This window comes from Marmota monax, unplaced genomic scaffold, assembly GCF_021218885.2.
Source record: "Marmota monax isolate L192 unplaced genomic scaffold, Marmota_monax_Labrador192_F-V1.1 WCK01_AAM20220418_F8-fsc00192, whole genome shotgun sequence".
Taxonomy (NCBI): Eukaryota; Metazoa; Chordata; class Mammalia; order Rodentia; family Sciuridae; genus Marmota; species Marmota monax.
This window is the reverse complement of record NW_026693786.1, coordinates 1,731,115-1,753,441: the sequence shown is the minus strand read 5'-3', so window position 1 is coordinate 1,753,441 and position 22,327 is coordinate 1,731,115. Positions and strand designations below refer to the sequence as shown.

Here is a 22,327-nt window from a genome sequence, read left to right as displayed (position 1 = left end):
TTCAGGACCTCAGTTGATATCATCTTTCTATATATTCTGCTCAAATCAGTATATGACACATTAGTGGGCACACATACATGAATGGTGTCAGATGCTGACTAAGGAAGTGCAAGTCAGTGAATGCTCACTGTCTTAGTCCATTTTGTGCTTTTATAACAGAATCCCATGGAATAGATAATTTATAGTGAATAGAAATTTCTTTCTCATTGGCTCTGGAGGCTGGAAAGTTCAAGGTCAAAGCCTGGTATCTGACAAAGGGCTTCTTCTTGTATCATTCCATGGCAGAAGACAAAAAGACAAAAGAGAACAAGAGTGAGAGAGAAGTAAGAAGCCAAATTTATCCTTTTATAAGGAACCCACTTCTGTGATAATGCCACTAATCTATTCATGAGGGCCATGCCCTTATGACCTAATCACCTATTAAAGGTCCCACTTCTTAATACTTTTATACTGGGAATTAGGTCTTCAACACATGACCTTTGGGGGACACATTCAAACTACAGTACTAATTGAGGAAATTATCATTATTTAGCACAGATTCTTTACAATAAATGAAAGCACAACTATCATAAGAAATTTTGAGAAATTAAGGTCCTTACTTCTCATACCCAAAAGAGAGCTCATTGCAACATTATTGTAGAAATATAGAAATATCTTCAGATCAATTAGGTGCAAAGGCTTCAGTTAGAGGTAGTTTTTATTTTTGTGCATGATTTACATAATGAGATGGAACTTCTACTTTTGTTTTATAGAATAGCATTCATTGTCACTTCAAAGTAGGCAGTGAAGTACGTCTTGAAAAGAGGTGAGCCTTACTCTGTCAATTCAAGGTTTGTATACTATTACAGCCAGGTTCTTGTGCATGCACACTCTGTATTAACCAGGAGTAACCTTCTTTGGAACAAGGCCTGCATGTTGACCAGTTAGTTTTTTGCAAGTATCACTACCTTCTAAAACTGAATAGAAATACTCATACAGGATAAAAATTCATCATCTAGATTTCTGGTGATGAAATTATGTTGAAGACATAATAGGGTTCTTAGAGTCTCTGCCAAAGCAGATTACAATGACAGGCAGGAAGCTTATACATATGCAACTTCCACAATGAGCTCTTCATTATAGACCATCAAGGTTTAACTTAGCATTAAAATTTGAAATGACAAGGGCAGTGTCACCTCATAAATAAGCTCAAATATTATACTATTACTGAAATAATAAAGTAAATTTAAGGAATTTAGTTCTACCCCAACAAAGGAGTTGATGGAATCCCAGAGTTCCCCCTCTAGTAAGGGCACCAACCTTTCCCATTCACTAAATTGGATCCCTTCACCTTAAATTCCATAAATCAATTAGCAGACGATTTCTGATCAGGATTACTTAGCACCATCTCTTAGCTATTTAATGTCCTGCCACTTAGACTCTGAGGCTCTAGTCACTTGCTATCTTCCACACTTTGCACAAATAATAATCTTGAGTCATCCAGATATAACTCAAAGCCTTCAGTAAGAAAAACAAGGTAGGGGGCTGGGATTGTGGCTCAGTGGTAGAGCATTCGCCTCACATGTGCATGGCCGGGTTCAATCCTCAGCACATAAAAATAAATAAATGAAATAGAGGTATTGTGTCCAACTACAACTAAAATATATATATAATACATATATATTTTATATTACACATATATAATATAATTAATATTATTAAATTATTAAATTAATATATTAATATTAATTATGTAATATAATATATAGTATATCTATTTTTTAAAAAAAGAAAAACAAGGTGGACCCAAGCCATATATACCGTACCATTTATCAGCTGATATTTCTAATCTGAACTATTTTTGGTTGGCAGATTTTCCCATCTTTCTCTTTTAAAAAATTTTTTTTAGATGTTGATGGATCTTTATTTTATTCATTTTATTTATATGTGGTGCTGAGAATCGAACCCAGTGCCTTGCACATGCTAGGCAAGTGCTCTACCACTGAGACACAACTGCAGCCCTTCCTATCTTTCTTTAGCCTTTGCATCTGCTGTTTTTCCACTATGAACAAATAGAATGGAAAAACTGATAAGATAAATGTTCTCTCCCAAAGGATATTTCTTGTGGAGTAAAGGCTAAAAGTCGGAGAGCTAGACTAGAGAAAGTGGACAAAAAATTGTTAACAATTCCAATTCCAGGAGTAGTCAAAAGTAGTTATACTTTTTCTGATTCCTTGTATTAAATATAATTAAAAGACCTGTGCAGGAGATATAAAACAAGAAGATTCTTGAAAGGTGAAGAGAAGAAGTCCGACTAGCTAGGAAACTTGGGACCATGGAACAATATGTGGTGAGTTCCTGGGGTTTTCTTTTTGCCTCACATATCCCAAATGAGGGAATAGAGAAGCCAGCAACCCAGAAACACCAAAGGACACAATGAAAACAATAGAAAAAATAACAGCCTGTTCTTTATAGCTAAAAGACGAGGGGTGGGGGATTCAGCCTTGTTAGAGAGAAAACTTTCAGATAATTGTTCTACTCCAACAAAAACCAGAAAGAACTGTGGTCTTACCCCATCCTTGCCAGAAAAGACTGTGGAGAGGAAGAACAGCCACTCCTCACAAGTCTGTGATGAGGTACACACCGTCTTCCTCTTTGCTGATATCATGCCAGAGAAAGCCAAGCAGAAAGCTGGGACTTTCAATCCTCCAGAAGAGTATCAGTAGAGACTACATAGGGAGCCTGTAGTACATTAACCTCTCAGAAATGAGGTTCAGAGGTGTATCCAAAGTGACCTAGTGAAAAGCTGGGATTTTCACTACCTTCTAGTGGTAATAGTAACAAGACAACCCTTCTTCCCATGTGGAGACCATGTAAGAAGCAGTAAAGGCATTCTTATCCTCCCAGCCAGGGAGGTATAAATGGAGCCATAGTGGGAAGCCATAAATCCCACCCTCCCATCCAGAAGTCCAAGGAGCAGCTCTTTCAGGTGTCAACAAAGGCTACATGGGTAATCTGGACTTCAAACCTACCTGGCACTAATGCAGTGGCAATTACCTTTACCTGCCAGAGTAGTGTCAGGAAAAGCCATCTTTAAAAAAATGTTTAAAGGCCGGGTGTGGTGGTGCATGCCTGTAATCCCAGCAGCCCGGGAGGCTGAGGCAGGGGGATCACGAATTCAAAGCCACGCTCAGCAAAAGTGAGGCACTAAGCAACTCAGGGAGACCTTGTCTCTAAATAGAATAGAAAATAGGGCTTGGGATGTGACCCAGTAGTCAAATGCCCCTGAGTTCAATCCCCAGTACCAACAAACAAAGAAACAAATAAATAAATGTTTGAATAAGCTCCACTATCTCATAATTCCAACTGTGTCCATGTTTACAGCTAAAATTGCTTTTATCAACCAAGAAGCAGGAATGTCTCAAACTGAATGAAAAAAGACAATCAACAGATGACAATGTCAAAATGACAGGAATGTGAGAATTACTAGACAAAGATTTTAAAATAGTTATAAAAACTTCAATGACCAACTGCAAACATACTTGAAAAAAATGAAATAATTAATAAACTTACAGATTCAAGAAACCGAGAAAGTACCAAACAGGGAAAAAACAAAGAAATCCACCCAAGAAATATCAAAATCAAACTCTGAAAACTAAAGCAAAGGAAAGATCTTATTTCTTTCAAAACTAACTCTGAAAACTAAAGACAAAGGAAAGGTGTTATTTCTTTCTCATTGTTCTTGAAAGCAATGAGAAAGAAATAACACCTTTACCAGTGGAGGATAAACAATTTGAATGCCAAGGATTTCTCATTAAAAGAAACAATGGAGACCAGAAGGAAGTAGCACAACATAAAAACCATCAACCCAGAATCCTATATTCAGCTAAAGTATCCTTTATGAATGAAGGTGGAGGCAAAATATTCTCAGATGAAGGAGAACTCAGAATTTATACCAGCAGATGTACTCTAAAAGAATGGCTAAAGAAATCTCCAAACAGAAAAGTAATAATAAAAGAAGGAAACTTGGAACATCAGGAAGGAATAAAGAAAACTTGATAGAGCCCCAAATAGGTAAAGACAATAGTTTTATAACTATTTTAAAATCTTTGTCTGAGAATTACCTCTTTTTCCTCTTGAGTTTTCTAAATTACATTTGATGGATGAAGCAAAAATCATAACATTGTCTGAGGTGGTTCCAAATGTATATAGAGAAAATATGTAAGATAATGATATAAATGGTATAAAATATAAATGATATAAGTGTATGTGTGTGGGGGGTAAAAGGACATCAATGAAGATAAGGGTTAAATTTCACTTTTTAAAAATTATGTTTTTGTTGTATATGGATACAATGTCTTTATTTATTTTTATGTGATGCTGAGGATTGAATCCAGTGCCTCACACATGCTAGGCAAGTGCTCTACCACTGAGCTCCTGTATTCCAGCTCCTGTATTTCACTTTAAAAAGTACAATGAAGTCGGGCACAGTGATGCATGCCTGTAATCCCAGAGGCTCAGGAGGCTGAGGCAAGAGGATCATAAGTTCAAAGACAGCCTCAGTACAAAGCAAGGCATTAAGCAACTCAGTGAGACCCTGTCTCTAAATAAAATACAAAATAGGGCTGGGGATGTGGCTCAGTGATTGAGTGCCTTTGAGTTCAATCCCCAGTACCCCCACCCCTGCAAATAAATAAAAAATAAAAAGTAAAAGGACACCACCAGTGGACTGTGATAAGTTATGTGTGTATAATGTAGTACCTAAAGCAACCATTATAAACGCTTATAGCTATATAAGAGATATACCAAACAATACTATAGACTGCATCATACAACAAGATAGTGAAATAAGCCAGTCACAGGATAAATATTGCACGATTCCAATTAATATGAAATTTCTAAAGCAATAAAACTTCTAGAAGCAGAAAGTAGTATAGTGATTACCAAGGGAAAGGGTACAGAAATTGGGAGGTTGCTGTTCAGGGGGTATAAAGTTTCACTTATGCAAGACAAGTAAGTCTAGAGACCTACTGTATAGTATGGTAGTTATAATCAACAATAATACTGTATACTTAAATGTTGCTAAGAGGGCCAGGTGTGGTGGCACATGCCTGTAATCCCAGCTATTTAGGAAGCTGAAGCAGGAGGATCATAAGCTCAAAGCCAGTGTGCAACACAGCAAGATCCTATCTAAAAAAATGTTGCTAAGAGGGTACATATTTAGTTAAGTATTCTTATCACAAAAATAATAAACAGAGAAGTAAAAAACCAGGGTAACAGGAAACCCTTGGAGGTATTAGTTATACTTAACATCATAGACTGCAGCGGTGGTTTCCCAGGTGTATACTTGAAATATGTACAGCATTTTGGATGTCATTTATACCTCAAATAAAGTGGTCTACAAGTAACAGAGTACACATAAATGAAATGACTATACACATATTGTTCTAATACTTATTTTCTGGTTTTGATTTTATACTTAATTTATATAAGTTATAACCATTTTGAGAAATTGGGTAGATGGTAGCTCTCTATTCTCTAGCTACAACTTCCTTTGAATATATAATTATTTCAAAATAAAAAGTTGAAAAATATACCTTTTCTAATAGTATCAAAATATGAGCAATACAGGAATAATTTTTGTAAAAACTTGTATAAGACCAGTATATTAAAATATATAAAATATTGCTGAGATATTAGGAATAAATACATGGCAAGACATACTATATACATAGATCTGAAGACTTTGCAAGCCTTCCTTACCTCCACTCTCTAATTTCCTAGCACAGCCTTTTAAATTACCTGAACCTCTCAGCTCCAGTCTGAGATTTTCAAAGCATTAATGTGGCAAATGTTCATTATTAGCCACAAATACCCTGTGCTTGCTCAACATGACTTAAACCTAGGACTATGGAAGGGTAAAGTCTCAGGGAAGTGGAGAGATAATAGCAATAATGTTTAAACAACGGGAGCATAAAGCAAAACCCACTGAAAGTGACTGCAAGAAACTCTACAGCCTCTCACTTTCAAATCTGCCCACAACTTAACCATTTTCATTGGTTCATTAAGTATAATGGATTTTCAAATTAAAGAGTTAATTTTCAGTATAAAAATCTCCCAAGTTCTTATAGTTTTTATTTGGAAGATGAGAGTATGGATAGTAAGGGAAACCCAGACTGTGTTAGTACACTCACCACTGGGATCTCTTGTTTATAGTCATCAATATGTGAATGGATCTACCTTTGCTTTAAAGGTATACCTTTACTATAAAGACCCTGGAGGACAGAAAAATGGCCATTTCATTGGTGCATCACCTCACAGAGCTTACATCACCCTGCATAAGATGGGCCACATAGTTACTTAATTTTACTCTGTTTCACTCCGGATTCCAGAATTCTGGTGCAGCAATCATTCTATTTTTCACAAGAAATAAGGATTTGGAATAATGGTGAGTTCAGAGGCACCCACCTCTAACAGGAGAAGGCTCAGGAGTGAAGGGCTCTCATTGCTGCTCTCTAGTTCCTAGGATCCTTGGCCTCTTAACCAAATGTAGGAAGAAAAAGAAAAGGTTGTAAGACTGATGAAGAACAAATTCACAAACCCTGTGCATGAGTTGCAGGTACACAAAAGAAAGATAACTAGTAAAAATTTATTCTTTATCCAGGACCTAGCCATGATGCACTGTTGTCAGCCCCAACAGTTAGATTTAGGAACTCATAGAATGAGAGTAAAAGAAGATGTGTTAGTTAGCTTTTCATCACTGTGACCAAAAATGCCTGACAAACAACTTGGAGGAGGAAAGGTTTGTATTGGTTCATGGTTTCAGAGGTTTCAGTTCATGGTTGTCCTACTTCATTGCTCTGTGCCTGAAGTGAAGCAGAACATCATGGTAGATGTATGAAGCAGAGGAAACCTGCTTAGTTCATGGTAGCTACAAAGCAGAGCAGTGGGAAAGGGCCATGGAGAAGATAAATTCCCCCCAAGAGAATGCCCCCAGTGATCTACTTCCTGTAACCATACACACCTTCCTACAGTTTTCACCTCCTCTCAGTAGACCATTAAAATTATTAACCTATCAAATGGATTACAGATAAGGTTAGAGCCCCAAACCCTCACCTCTGGACATTACTGCACTGGGCGCCAAACCTTTAAGTACATGGATCTTTGGGGAACATTCCAGATCCAAACTATAACAGATGACTTGAAGGACAAAAGTTGAAAACCCTTTATACACTTTTGTATCCAAATCACACAGCAGTGGGTTTTTACTCTCATCTTTAGGGGAAACAGAAGAACAACCACTTAGGTCTGGAACCTTGGTGAGAGACTGACAGTTAAGTACTGTCCTGGTGTTAGCAGATACTAAGTCATCCAATAATGGAATAAATAAAATTATCCTACTTTCTTTTGTGAGTATAGCTCATCTGACAACCTCATGGGGAAGTAGAGAAACAGGGTAGGAATGTGAAAGCTCTGGGTCCTCAGTCATAATATCAACTAAAACTTAAAAACCTGACCCATCCCATCTAACACACAGGTAGATACCTAAATGTTTTTAAAGTAGTCAATAGAAGGTACACTCAAGGAAGGAGAAGGAGAGCAGAACACAAAAACTGTGATAAGGGTATAAAAGACTTAATAAATCAGAAGAGTTAAAAACATCCAGAACATCATGATAGTGTTAGACTAACTCTCATGGACATACAATAATCAAATCTAGAACAACCTCCCTCACTCCAGTCAGAAAAGCCTGCCCTAGGAAAGCCCATACCTCATAAGACATGTGTTAAAGTCATAAAAAGTCCTCAAGAGTGAGACATATATAATTAATAATGAAAATGTTTTTAATACTTCAGGTTTATCATGAAATATTTTTTGGGGGTACCAGGAATTGAACCCAGAGAAACTTAACCACTGTGCCACATCCCTAGCCTGGTATTTTTATTTTGAGACAGGGTCTTGCTAAGTTGCTTAGAGTCTTGCTAAATTAATAAGGCTGGCTTTGAACTTGCAATCCTCCTACCTCACCTCCTGAGCCATTGGGAATACAGGCATGACCCACTGCATCTGGCATATCATGAAATATTTTTACAAGAAAAAGAGGCACTGAGGCTGTCCCTCATGAACTCTTATTGAGCAAACTTTGCCAATGTCTTTCTTAAAGCTAGTCTTGATGATCACTTATTCTAAAACAGATAAAGAAGGAAAAATTGATACATTCATATGATCTTTATATAAAATGGATCTGCTTAACATGACATTTCATGGACTGTACTTCTGAGGACTTTCTGGTTGTCTGCTGCACGAAGCATCTCCCACAGGGCATTGATCATAGACCTCTGTATACTTGTTCTTACCTCTGAGAAGTAACCTGTGCATGTAGTCAACTGGCTCTATTTCCTGACAGTGTCTATTTGGGAGGATACCACTCCCATAGAACACCTTCAGTCATATTGTATGAAACCCCAATTACATGATCTTCAGCAGAGACTAGAAGAGGTAGTTTCTACTATGCAGACACTAGGGGTAAGGTAGCCTAAATAGACTTCCTGGATGGATAATCCTCAGAGATTTGTGGAAATTTCCTCTCAGTACCAAGTCCCTCTCTCTGTTAATGATCTAACCATCCCCTCATTCAGTCAGAAGATTCCCTTATGCACATATCCTTAAAAACATCAAAACTGTCAAATCCCATAAGCTCACACAACTACTGGGCTTCTATTTTAAAAATCTGGCCCTTCTTTTTTTTTTTTTTTTTTTGTACCAGGAATTGAACCCAGGGGTTCTTAACCACTGAGCCACATCCACAGCCCTTTTTAATATTTTATTTAGAGGCAAAGTCTTGCTGAGTTGCTTAGGGCTTCACTAAGTTGCTGAGGCTGGCTTTGAACTCACAGTTCTCCTGTCTCAGCCTCTCAAGCTGCTGGGATCATAGGCATGTACCACTGCACCAAGCTTGGCTCTTCTTATTTATTCCTGCCAGTATGCCCCACTTCATGTCCAAATCCTTCATACCTATCTATGGGTAGTTTTACCTATATGGATTAGGTACTAGGATATTAACCTCCTCTTGCTCTATCATCTCCCTCTCAGGTTAAGCCACATCAAACAAGCTCCTGAAATTATCTGCATAAAACCCTGGTGTATTTACCACCTAACTAACTCTGATTGCAGGGTCATGGCCTTATTGATTTTTGCAGTGTTCTGGAAACTTCAAATAGCTCTTAGGGACACAATAGGCACTGCATATGGATATAAAGAAAACGGAGGTAATAAGAAGGACTCTTTCCTGGTTGTGATTTTCCACAAGGGATGAATGGAAATAACATTCACTGGAAATGGTCGATATTAAGGACATCATCCAGATGTTTTTCATCACCACGCCTTACACCTAGCCCTGTGTACAGGTGCATATTCTCTTTTCCTTCCTTACCCTTCCTCTCCATTTACAAAGACTTAGCTTCTTTGACCATTTACCTACATCATCATCACTTTAAAATTTCATAGTGTAGAGCTATGATTCCAGCTGGGCATGGTGGCACATGTCTATAATTCTAGCTATTTGGGAGCCTAAGATCAGAGGATCTCAAATTTGAAGCTATCCTGGGCAAATTGAATAAATAAAATTTAAAAAAATCAAAAGGGCTAGGGATAAATGCATAAGGCCCTGGGTTTAAGACCTAGTACAAAAAAGGTACTGTAACTCCAAAGTTATTAGTCTGTTTTTGAAAACAAACATGTATATGCATTTATCATATATCAGATGCTGTTTTAAGTACTTTTAAAAATATTAACTCTTCTAATCATCCTAACAACCCCACAGATATGTGCAATTATTTCCTCCATTTTACACATGATAAAACTAAAGTACAGGGATATTAATAAGATTGACCAAGGATATACAGCTATTAAATGATGAACTGGGAGTTTGGGTTCAGAGACTGAGCTGCCAATCCATCAGCTATTATGTTAGTTTGTTTTCCATTCCTATAACAAAATACCTAAGTTAATAAACTCACCAATTTATTCATTTATTTATTTATTGTGTGTACAATTTGTCAGACCTTACATCTGACAATCTGAGAATATAATAGCTAATGAGACATTGTCATTGCTCTTAAGGTGCATTATAGAGATTAGAGTCACCAGGTTATTCAGGTACTTAATCTAAGTTCTATGATAAAAGTAGGCACAGAGGGTGACAGGAAGCAAATAAGAAACTCCAATGGCTTTGGAGAAAATCATCAGGGGTCTCATAGCCAGAGAAAAAGGTTAGAGAAAAGAAGCCATCTTTCTAAGAGCTTTGTCAGCCAATTTGATGTGTGGTGAATTCATTCATCCTCCACAAGGGTAATGGGAAGTCATTTCAAGAAAGAGCATGATTCATGGCTATTTCTACACTTGGACAGGTCACTCTGGCTACAGAAAGATCTATCAAGAGAAGTTGCAGTAGAGTTCTTGGTTTGGGGGAACAGAAGCTTCTGCTTCTCTTCCTATGCCAGGCCTATTCAGGGATCACTAACCATCTCTTCACTGTATTTCGGGGAGCAAGTGCTGCTACTCACACAGGTCATGACTAGATCAGTAACTCCTCATTAAGACAACTTCAACATCTTCTCTCTTTAGTACTTTCTGCCTTTCCTCCTTCCTGACTACCTGTGCTAAGCAGATCTGGGGAAGGTTCAACTTATCACTTGATTGTCACATCTCTTTTCTCTACCTTTGCCACCTTTGCAGATAGATGAATGAGTGACATGAAGACAGGGTTTGCCAAATAATCCAACCTTTTTTGCTTATTCACACTCCCACATCCTCACCCTTGGTCAGACTATTTCAATAATCTTTTATCAGATTAGAAAGAATTATCTCATCTTTTCTCTTTGTTCCACCTCTTACTTCAGTCCATCTCCAATACTGATTCAAGACTTTAAAATATACATTTGATCATCTGGCATTTCCCTTCATATAAATCTCTATTTACTCATGACATCCAATGTCTTACAGTGATGAGGTGCACAATATTCCTTCAGGAAACCTTGCTCTGGATCGTTCACAGAGAATGTGCCATGAATAACACATTAGTCTGTCAAAGAGACAGCTCTGCTCTTCTCCCAGAATACACTTCCACTCAAAGCTCTACTACCAGTCCTGATTATGCAGAAGTCCTTAAAGCAGTAGTTTTCAAACTTTTATGCATATTTTAACCTGAGAGCTGTAAAAAGCTCTCATACTCATGTCACACCACATATCTATTAAATCATAATGTCTGAGGTGGAGGACAGACATTAGTATTTTCTGAAGATCTGTGGGTGAATTCCAACATACAGCAAAGTTAAGAACAACTGCCTTAAAAGATAAACCATCATTGTATCTGTTACAATAAAATGGGAAAAAATGGAAAATCAGGGTCTCTCTAAGTAGTTACTATTAAGAAACAATTAGCTCAGAAATTCAGATTGACTGGTACTAGAAAAGCCTGAGTGGATTTCTCTGTGCACACCATCTATGGACTCAAACAGGGAGAGATGATGGATTTCTGAATTTCATTGAGATGGGTTTACAGTAAGTCTACATGTCCTGTCCCTAGGCACAGTAAACCTGGAATTACAGTCAGGGGAAAGAGTCGGGATTACTGAAGAGTGTATATACAAATAATGTGACTTCTATAGATTTTATCTCTGTTGTATCCGTGAGGTGAGTCTTTCTTTCTTTTAAATATTTTTAGTTGTTGGATCTTTATTTTATTTATTTATATGTGCTGAGAATTGAACCCAGTGCCTCACCCATATGAGGCAAGCCCTCTTCCACTGAGCCACAACTGCAGCCCCGTGAGCCCTTCTTTAATATTCATATGATCACTGTTCTAGTTAAGGCCTGAAACCCACTGTTTGGGTCTATTGCAGCAACTTTATAGCAAATTTACCTGCTTTCAAATTCAGTCATACTCACCATTCACTCCTTCTGGTCTTGTTCTGTTCTTCAGGAAAAGTATCAAGCAGTTCAGGGAGGTCTGAGTTTTCCTGGAAGAAAAAACACAATAGGCCTGGAGGTAACAACAGAGTGTAGTCCATTGCGGGGAAGTATAAGTGTTAAGTGTATCTAAAAAGAGGGAGAAGGAAAAATGGTGAGAGACCGAAAATTGAGCAGATTAGGAAGAGCCATCTCATCCTATTAAGGAGATTGGCAGGCAAGGAGTTGACAATCTTATTTGGCTCTCAGAGAGATCACTCTCGCAGCAGTAAAATAAACTGATAGGAAGACAAGGCTGTAGAAGAGAACATAACTGTCTTTACTTCTTACACGTGCAGAGAGTTAAAGAGAAGTGGAAACATCTTACAGGTATTTAGAAAGCCAAACTCAAGGAATGGAATCTATAGTCTGTTAGGTTTCAGAGGAAAGACTTCCATGATGGCCTCTTGTTGACTTCTGTTTCCATGATCCCCAACAACCTCTAGATGTTACTTGTGGTCCCCTACAAGGAGTCTTCAGGGTTCAAAGAGTCTGGGGGACTCCCATCACCAAGCAGTTCTTTCAGCAGTCATACCTCTAACCATGTTCAAATAAATTTACATCCTACTTATAACAGGTCTCCATGTGATGTCTCCAACTTGTTCAAGAAGAGAAAAATGTCGCAGTCACACCATTTCTTACCTGAAACAGTAGCCACCACAAGGGCCTGAAATATAAATATGTATAGTAATTTCACCCCCAGAGGTCTACAAATTGGATCATACATATCAGACATCTCCTTCCTGAAACTTCAACAAATATTTCTGGGTACAATTTGACCACAGAGACAGTGGATTAGGAGTTGCCTAATTTTTGGACTCAAATAATGTTCTGGAATTGGGCCCTAGTGGAGGGGGAGGTCCTTGCAAAGAAATATTACTGTAATATGCATTTATTTTTCCCCTGTTTTTCTCCCTGAGTTCTTTCTACTAATTGTTCCAGCACTCCACATTCACATAACCCCAGGTCTACACAAGCTCTATTTAAAAAAAAAAAAAGCTCCTCTCAAATAAATAACCACAGCTTGGTTGACCACAGTCTGATTATATGATTCAATCAGACTAACCTTCTGTGACCTCCTGATGAACAATAGCCTTGAGTTTCTACATAAAATCCCAAATCCTCAAGTGTCCAGGCCACTAGTATCCCTCTGCCAAATACCATACCCAAAGTGCAGATTTTCCAATTCTTTCCATGCTTTTGTACACATGCCCATCACTCAGTCTTAAACACTATCTCTCACCCTATTAGCCTAGTATTTCCTCCTCACCCTTTAAATTACATTTCAAATTTAATTTTCTCCAGAATTCCTTCATTAAAAATGTAAGCCCATCTAATAAGCTGACCTTGTGTGGCCCACCACACTAATCCAGTAAAATGGTATGTGAATTTGGGTAGGTTACCTAACTTCTCAATGCCTCTATTTTATAACCTACAAAATAGGGATAATAACAATACTAAATGATAGGGTTTGTGATGAGTATAAAATGAGCAAATCTTTACAAAGTACTTAAAACAGTTCTTGGAACCACATATAGCATTTAGTAAATATTATTTAATATTATTAGAATTAGTAGGTCACTATATGCTGAATTTTTAAAATTCTCTCTCCTCACAAGTTAGTATCCTTGAACTCAGAGACTCTTTCTTGCTTGTAAACAACAGTATCTAAAAAAGCACTGCAGAATGAACAAATGATACAAACATACTAAATTATTAATGAATAGAGCCCTTCTCTGTAGACCATTATCTATTCCCACAATCTAGGCACTAGTGATCCTAAATTATTAGATATCTTAAAAAATAACCTCTGCTCTTGCCTTGGCTCTAACTTTCCTCCTCATGTTGTGTATAACCTATGGGATGATCTTTCCCAGCTTTCTCCAGAGTACACTGTCTAGGTTCCTCTTCTCCTCCAGTCTGCAGGCACAGTATATCCTTCTCATCCATTATTATTCAGGGCCCAGAGCATATACATCGAGAAGCCTGGAAGCCTGACATGAATGGGTGATGAGGGACAATAGCAATCCCATAAACAACTGTAGATCATACAGGTTAGAATGAAGGAATAAGCTTTGGGAGGAAATGAAAGGAAGAAAAACAACCTGTTACCTAATGTACACTCTAAAAACCTGGTCACAGGCGTTCTAGCCCCCACAAAAAGAATGGGGCTGTTGTCACAGGCCAGAAAGTTTATAGACAATGGGAAACATAAAGAACTTCTCAGGGAAATAGTGAGAGAAGTCCTGAGGAAAATATAGGATAATTTAGATCATTTAAAGTCCTTTTGTTCTCCCATAATTGATAAGAGCTAAGAAAAACATCTAGGTAGTCTTTTTAGGTCCCATATTGTATAATGGTGAAACCAGGAGTAGATTCAATGTATCTTGTCCTAGAAGTTAAAATTTTATTCAACTGTTTCTCTTACAGGAAAAGGTAAAAATGAGGAATTGTGAAGTTAAGTAAGTTGGCAGTATGCCCTAACTCAGAGATTTTTGTACCCATGTACATATGTGAGTGGGAAGAAAGTAATACAAAAGAAAGGTCTATTTTGGTGGGGTGAGTTACCAGGGATTGAACTCAGGGTCACTTAACCACTGAGCCACATCCCCAGCCCTTTTTTGTATTTTATTTAGAGACAGGATCTCACTGAGTTGCTTGGGGCCTCACTAAGTTGCTGATGCTGGCTTTGAACTGAAGATCCTCCTGCCTCAGCCTCCCAAGCCACTGGGATTGCAGACATGTGCCATCACACTCGGCAAAAGGCTTATTTTTAAAATTTGTTCTTTTTAGTTATACATGACAGTGGAATATATTTTGACATACCACACATACATGGAGTATAACTTCCCATTTTTGTACTTGTACATGATGTGGAGTTATACTGGTCGTGTATTCATATAAGAATATGGAAAAGTTATGTCAAATTCATTCTACTGTCTTTACTATTCCTATCTCCCTCCATTCCCTTCATTTCCATATGTCTTAATGAGCAAACTTCTATTCTTCCCTCCACCCCACGCCCTGGCTTATTGTGAGTTAGCATTCATATATCAGAGAGAACATTTAGCCTTTGGTTTTTTGGGATTGGCTTATTTCACTGAGCATGATAGTCTCTAGATCCACCCATTTACTGGCAAATGCCATAATTTCATTCTTCTTTATGGCTAAGTAATATTCCATTGTGTATATATACCACATTTTCTTTATCCATTCATCTGTTGAAGGGAACCTAGGTGGGTTCCATAGTTTAGCTATTGTGAATTGAGCTGCTATAAATATTGATGTGATTGTGTCATTATAGAATGCTATTATTAAAATAAGTCCTTTATGTATATGCCAAGGAGGCGGAAACTGAGTCAAATGGTGGTTCCATTCCACATTTTCTGAGTAATCTATACTGCTTTCCAGAGTGGTTGCACCAATTTGCAGTCCCACCAGCAATGTATGAGTGTACCCATTTCTTCACATCCTTGCCAATATTTATTGTTACTTATAGTCTTGATAATTGGAAAGGCCTATTATTTTTAAAACATTTTTTGTAGTTGTAGATGAATACAATATCTTTATTTTATTTATTTATTTTTATGTAGTGCTGAGGATTGAACCCAGGGCCTCACACATGCTAGGCAAGTGCTCTACCAGTGAGCAACAACCCCAGCCCCCTGGAAAGGCCTATTCTCAAAGGCATAAAGAGAACCAGTAAGGCAAACTAATATGAGTTAAATTACACAGGTAAGTTTGAGGTGTATCTCCATGAAATTTTTTGTTGTAATTTATATAATTGTTACCTTGTGGCCTATTATACATATTGTCCTAGAAGAATGAATGGGAATAGTCTTCTCCCAATATTCTCAGCACACAAGTAGCTAGAGGACACTTGACTATGGGCCCAGATATAAAATAGCTATCATTTTTTTTTGAGAGAGAGAGAGAGAATTTTAATATTTATTTTTTTAGTTTTCGGCAGACACAACATCTTTGTTTGTATGTGGTGCTGAGGATCGAACCTGGACCGCATGCATGCCAGGCGAGCGCGCTACCGCTTGAGCCACATCCCCAGCCCTAAAATAGCTATCATTATCCTGAGAGTCTGTTTGTGCCTGCCCATGACTAGGCGCACACTCGCGCTCTCTCTCTCTCTCTCTCTCTCTCTCTCTCTCTCTCTCTCTGTCAGTAAGTATTCATAAAGGGTCTGCCCTCCATCTTTTTGCCTTAGCTCAAATATTATTGTGGCAATGCCATCTAACAAAATGAGTACATGGCTGGAAACAATGTAGGAAGTTCATGGAATAAACCTCAATTTTTTTCATGTTCAATAAAAGATTATTGTAAAATACAGTATGGCATCTCCTGCACTTGTCCTCCACCATCCCCCTTCCTGTTAATGGCAACATCATCCTTCAGCATCAATCACCAAACCACTCGATCAACAACCCACAATCCAATAAACAAATCATGTACATCAGAATTCTGTAATGTCTCACATATATTCGTTCATATTTCCAATTATCATGAGTTACCTAGAATGCTAAAAAGCACTCCACCTAAACAACACCTCTTATGCCCTCCAGTGCACCTTTTAAATTACATAGTTCTTGGACTGATATTTTAAAACCACAGATCTGGGGCATCTTTTGTTGTGTTCCCACAAGCCTTTGACCAGGTGATAAGGCAGAAAAAAAAAATCTCTTCTAAATATACCAGGTCTGATTCCTACCTACTGTTTCCAGCACAAAACACAGTTCCACACCATACATCCAGAATGACTGCTACCTCTGTCTCTCAAAATCGCATGATAGAATATTGATCAAAATGTATTGTTATTTTGTGTGCATGTAAGAATATATAATGAGGGGCTGGGGTTGTGGCTCAGTGGTAGAGTGCTCACCTAGCACCTGTAAGGCATTGGGTTTGACTCTCAGCACCACATATAAATAAGTAAATAAAATAAAGGTCCGTAAACAATAAAAATATTTAAAAATATATGTAATGATTCCTACCATTATGTACAACTTTGGTGCACCACTAAAAATATGAAAAAATAAATTAAAAAGTCACATGATGGATCCTCTGGTTGGAAATTATCTTACTCCCACTAAACTCCTACAATTGCTACGATTAACATGCCCTCTCTTTTACTATGATTTCAGAGATGATTCTTCTGAGCTTTAGTGCTTTCTGTGGCATTTGTATAGATTCTTACCTTTTTTTTCTCCAGGCACTGGCACATAGAAGTTGTATATTTATCCCAGCAATGTGCAGGGGCTCACCTGACAGGTATCTAGCTGCCTCCAGGCCACCAACACATAATTCAAGGTACAGTGCAATATCTCTGATGCTAGAGACAGTGTTGCCTAACAAATAATCACAAGGGCCAGAATTATTCAGGAAATATCTAAAATTGGGCTTTAACTCTAAGAGAGAATAAAAGGATTTCAAAACAATTTCTGGTGTGGAGTATTTGCCTCCCGCCCCTCTGCATGTTGGGTTATTGCTTCTGTTAATGTCTTTAGAGATCAAAGATAAGAACGTGGGAAGCGGCAAGACTTGGATGACAGAGTAGGGGTTGCGCTAGATATTGCTAAGAATAAAGGAAGAGGAGAAAGCATATCCCTGCCTGACAGGAAGTTTCAGTCTTCCTGGAGATACAAGTTAGACACTCCTTTACAAACATAAGATTGAATGTGATACCTTTCCCTGGCTCCTGCCCCTTCCCAAACTTGGTGGTGGTCGGGGCGGGGGGGGGGGGAGTGCTACATTTCTAACACACATGGGGGATACATACTCCATTCCACTTTGTCTTGCATTGAGGGCATTGTTCCAGAAAAAAAATGACAGTTCTGCACCTGAGAAGACCTTGTACATGGAAGAGTTCAGTATGAAAATTTACCTTCTTCGTCCATTCCTTATAGCATCCATGACAACAAATTAGAGGGTAGTTACTATACCAGATAGCTTCACAACAGAAACTGCTTATGTCTATACATCTGATATCCAACATCTCATAATGCACTCTTCTCACGGATTCTGACATACAACCAGGACTGCTTACAAACCACAGCCTGATCAGCACCCCCAATGGTGGGGACTTTAATTGTACTACCGGGCTATATTACTACCATTCCCATCTCCACTTCTGGTGCCCTCATGATTTGGGAGCATGGGGAGAGCCCCCAAAATATCCAACATGAAGACCCCTCAAAATCTTTCAAAACTGGGGCTGGGGTTGTGGCTCAGAGGTAGAACGCTTGCCTAGCGCAGGCAAGGCTCTGGGTTTGAGCTTCAGTACCACATAAAAATAAATAAATAAAACAAAGGTATTGTGTCCAACTTCAACTAAAAAATAAAATTAAAAAATCCTTCAAAACCCAGAACTGAACATAGTTCTGCAGCTCTACCTCATTATTTAAAAGGGTCTCTGCAACAATTTTGAGTAGAGTCAGCTGTTTCCTGAACACCACAGCAGCCATGATGAGGTCCAGAAACCTCATTCTTTGCATTTGTCGCAATTCAAAAGAAGATGTAGCTAGGCCTGAGGTGATCTGTTCCAGTCCCAGTCAGTCTGCACCTGGGCAGTATCTTGTTGCTGTCTCCAGGCCAACAACATGTAATTCAAGGTGCAGTATAACAATTTTGACACTAGTGGCAGTGTTGCCTAAAAAATAATACAAGCAGACTTACGCAGGAAACATCTGAGATTGGGCTTAAAGAGAGAATGGAAAGATTTCTAATAAGTATTGTAAATCTTGGCAGAGGGTTTTCCTCCCTCTCTTCTTCATCCTGGGTTATTCCCTCCTAGTTATTGAAGATGCTCTCTCTTACACACACACACACACACACACACACACATTGAACACATGCATGCATGCCCACATATGTGCATTCCACCTGTGAATATTCTACCTCTACCAGGCCACTCACAGAAAATAAAGAAGTCTCCTAACTAGCTTTCCCATTCTACTTTCTAGGTTTCTCAAAAGTCCATCTTCTTGGGATTAGGATTGTGGCTCAGTGACAGAGTGCTTGCCTCGTGCCTGTGGGGCACTGGGTTTGATCCTCAGCATCACATAAAAATAAATAAATAAATTAAAGCTATTATGTACATCTACAACATATATATATATATATATATATATATATATATATATATATATATATATATATATATATATATTCCATCTTCAACATTATAAAGAAGACTCATCAATCCATTAGCTCCTAACTAGAAATGTGTTGCAGGACATTGGCAAAGTGGTATTTGGAAAAAAGAAGTAGTTAGCAGGGACTGTTACACGTTTTAAATTAAAATTTGCAGTTTAATTAATTATTGTAACACACAGTTGTAAGATGCAATACAGAGATGTTCTATATACCCTTTACCCAGTTTTGTACCATGGTAACAGCTTGCAAAACAACTATGGTATGATATCACAACCAGGATGTTGACACTGATACAGTGAAGTGCAGAATATTTCCATCACTATAGGTATATTTCCTATTGTTCTTTTATAGTAACACCCAATTCTCTCCTGCTTCCATTCCCTCCTTAATTCCTGGCAACAACTAATCTCTTCTCCATTTCCATAATTTTGTCACTTTAGGAATGTTATATAAATAGAATAATATACTGAGTAACTTTGAGATTTGGATCATTTCATTCAGCATAATTGTCTGATATTCATTTAGGTGATGTATCAACCATTCATTCCTTTTTATATTGTGGTGTGGATGTACCACAGTTTAACCATACAACTTTTGAAGGTGATATGGATTGTTTTCAATTTGGGGTTACAACAAATAAAGCTGGGACAAACATTCATGCCCAGGTTTTTGTGGGAACATAAGTTTTCTTTTCTCTGGGACAAATCCCCAAGATTATACTTACTGGGTCATACAGAAGTTTCATATTTAGTACTTTAAGAATTTTACAAACTGTTTTGCATGTTGTATAAATCATTTTATATTCCCATTAACAATATATGAGTGTTACAGAGTCTTCCCATCCTTGCTAGCATTTGGTGTTGTCATATTTTTTTAAAATTTTAGCTCTTCTGATACATGCATAGTGATATTCCATTATGGCTTCAATTTGCATTTACCAAATGACTAATGATGCTAAATCTTTTCACGTTTATTTGCCATTGTATACCCTCTTCTATAAAGTATCTCTTTGTGTTTTTTACCCATTTTTCATCAGTATTTTAAACTATTGAGTCTTGAGAGTTTGTTTATTGCAGGGTTGGGGATGGAACTTAAGGCCTCATGCATTCTAGGCATGTGCTCTGTCACTGAACCACACCCCTAGCCCATTGAAAATTTATCATATAGTCTAGATATTATTCCTTTGTGAGATATGTACCTTTTGTTCTTTCTATAGGGTCTTTTGTTAAACACAAATTTTTATTTTTTTTTCCAAATTTTTGTTTCTTTTAGTTATATTTGACAGTATAGTATATTTTGACATACATACATGGAGTATAACTTATTCTAATTAGGATCCCATTCTTGTGGTTGTATATCAGGTGGAGTTTCACTGGTGGTGTATTCATATATGAACATAGGAAAGTTATGTCTGATTCATTCCACTATATTTTCTATTCCTATCCATGCTGCCTTTCCTTCATTCTCCTTTGTCTAATCCACAGAACTTCTATTCCCCTCACCCTTGTTGTGGGTTAGCATCCATATCTTTGGTTTTGGGGGTTGCCTTATTTCACTTAGCATGATACTTTAGTCTCTAGATTCATCCATTTACCAGTGAATGTACAAAAATCATTCTTCTTTATGACTGAGTAATATTCCATTGTGTATATATAACACATTTTCTTTATGCATTCATCTGTTGAAGGGCACCTAGGTTGGCTCCATATATTAGCTATTGTGAATTGAGCTGTTATAAACATTTGTGTGGCCTTATCACTATAGTATGCTGATTTAAATTTTTTTAATTCTGATGAAGTCTAACATCAGTTATTTCCCTTGTGGACTGTGCTATTGATGTCATTGCTTTCAACAATTTTTTATCTTTCATTTTCAGAAGTTTGACTGTGATGTGTTTTGATACTTTTTTTAAAGATAGAGGAGGGAGGGAGGGAGGGAGGGAGAGAGAGAGAGGGAGAGAGAGAGAGAGAGAGAGAGAGAGAATTTTTAATATTTATTTTTTAGTTTTCGGGGGACACAACATCTTTGTTTGTATGTGGTGCTGAGGATCAAACCCAGGCCGTATGCATGCCAGGCGAGCACGCTACCGCTTGAGCCACATCCTCAGCCCCCTGTGATGTGTTTTGGTGTGAACTGTTTTGTTTTATCCTGTTTAGGGTTCAACCTTTTGAACCTATATGTTCCTTGATAAATTTGGAAAGTTTCCTACTCTTCTTAGAATACTTTTTCAGCCACACTTCTTGTCTCTTCTCCTGAGCCTTTGATGAAATGAATATTAGATATTTTGCCGTAGTCCTGGAGGTTAATTTTTAAAATTTATTTTCTGCTTTTTCAAATTTATTAATTTCTATTGTTAAGTTTTCCAGTTCACTCATTCTTTCCTTTGTCCCTTCGGGTCTGCTGTTGAGTCCATCTTTTTAATTCTGGCTACTATATTTTTCAATTCTAAAATTTGCATTTTGTTTTTTTTATATCTTTGATGTCATTGCTGATACTTTCTATTTTCCGTGCCTGAAGAATGTTTATAATTGCTTATTGAAACATTTTTATCATGTCTGCTTTAAAATCTTTGTCAGGTAATTTAAATATCTCTCATTTCAGTGATGGGATCTATCTATTGTCTTTTTTTTTTCCTTTCAGTTTGAGATCTTCCTGGTTCTTGATATAATGAGTTATAATCAATCAAAACTTGTACAGTTTGGATATTATGTTATGAGGCTTTGGCTAGTATCCGCACCTTCTATTTTAGCTTGGTTCCTCTGATACCACTTCTGCAGGAAAAAGGAGAATGGCAACTCTTGTTCCTTGCAGGTATGAGTAGAAATCCAGGTTCCCATTTGGACTCTGTTGACTTCTGTGGGGAGGGAATGGGAGTTATATCTCCTCACTTGGCCTCCTCTGAAATCTTCTAGGCAGGAGGGCATAATTGTACCTTGTTACTACCTCCAATCATAGCATATGATAACACTGGGGGTGGCTCCTTATCACTGGGCTATAATTGAAGTTCTTATCCTCCAGTAATCCTATGACTTCACTCTAGAGGGGAGAAGTAAGGGTAGAGGTGCCTTATTCTCTGCTTTTGCTTATTTTATACATTACATCTAGGGTAGTTGCTTTTGTTGTACTCAGCAGGAGGAATAGGGAAAAGTATGCCTACTCCATCTTCCCAGCAGCC

The 22,327-nt window shown here is 37.7% G+C and overlaps 1 long non-coding RNA gene across 3 annotated transcripts in view; it reads right to left on the bottom strand.

Moving 5' to 3' along the window:
• LOC124105041 (uncharacterized) overlaps window positions 1-22,327 on the bottom strand; it is a 100,724-nt gene that overhangs the window by 52,627 nt on the left and 25,770 nt on the right. For all 3 annotated transcript variants that reach the window (XR_009228426.1, XR_009228427.1, XR_006855598.2), the window contains exon 2: window positions 11,929-11,999. This is a non-coding gene — a long non-coding RNA (uncharacterized LOC124105041). The remainder of the gene's footprint in view (window positions 1-11,928; window positions 12,000-22,327) is intronic.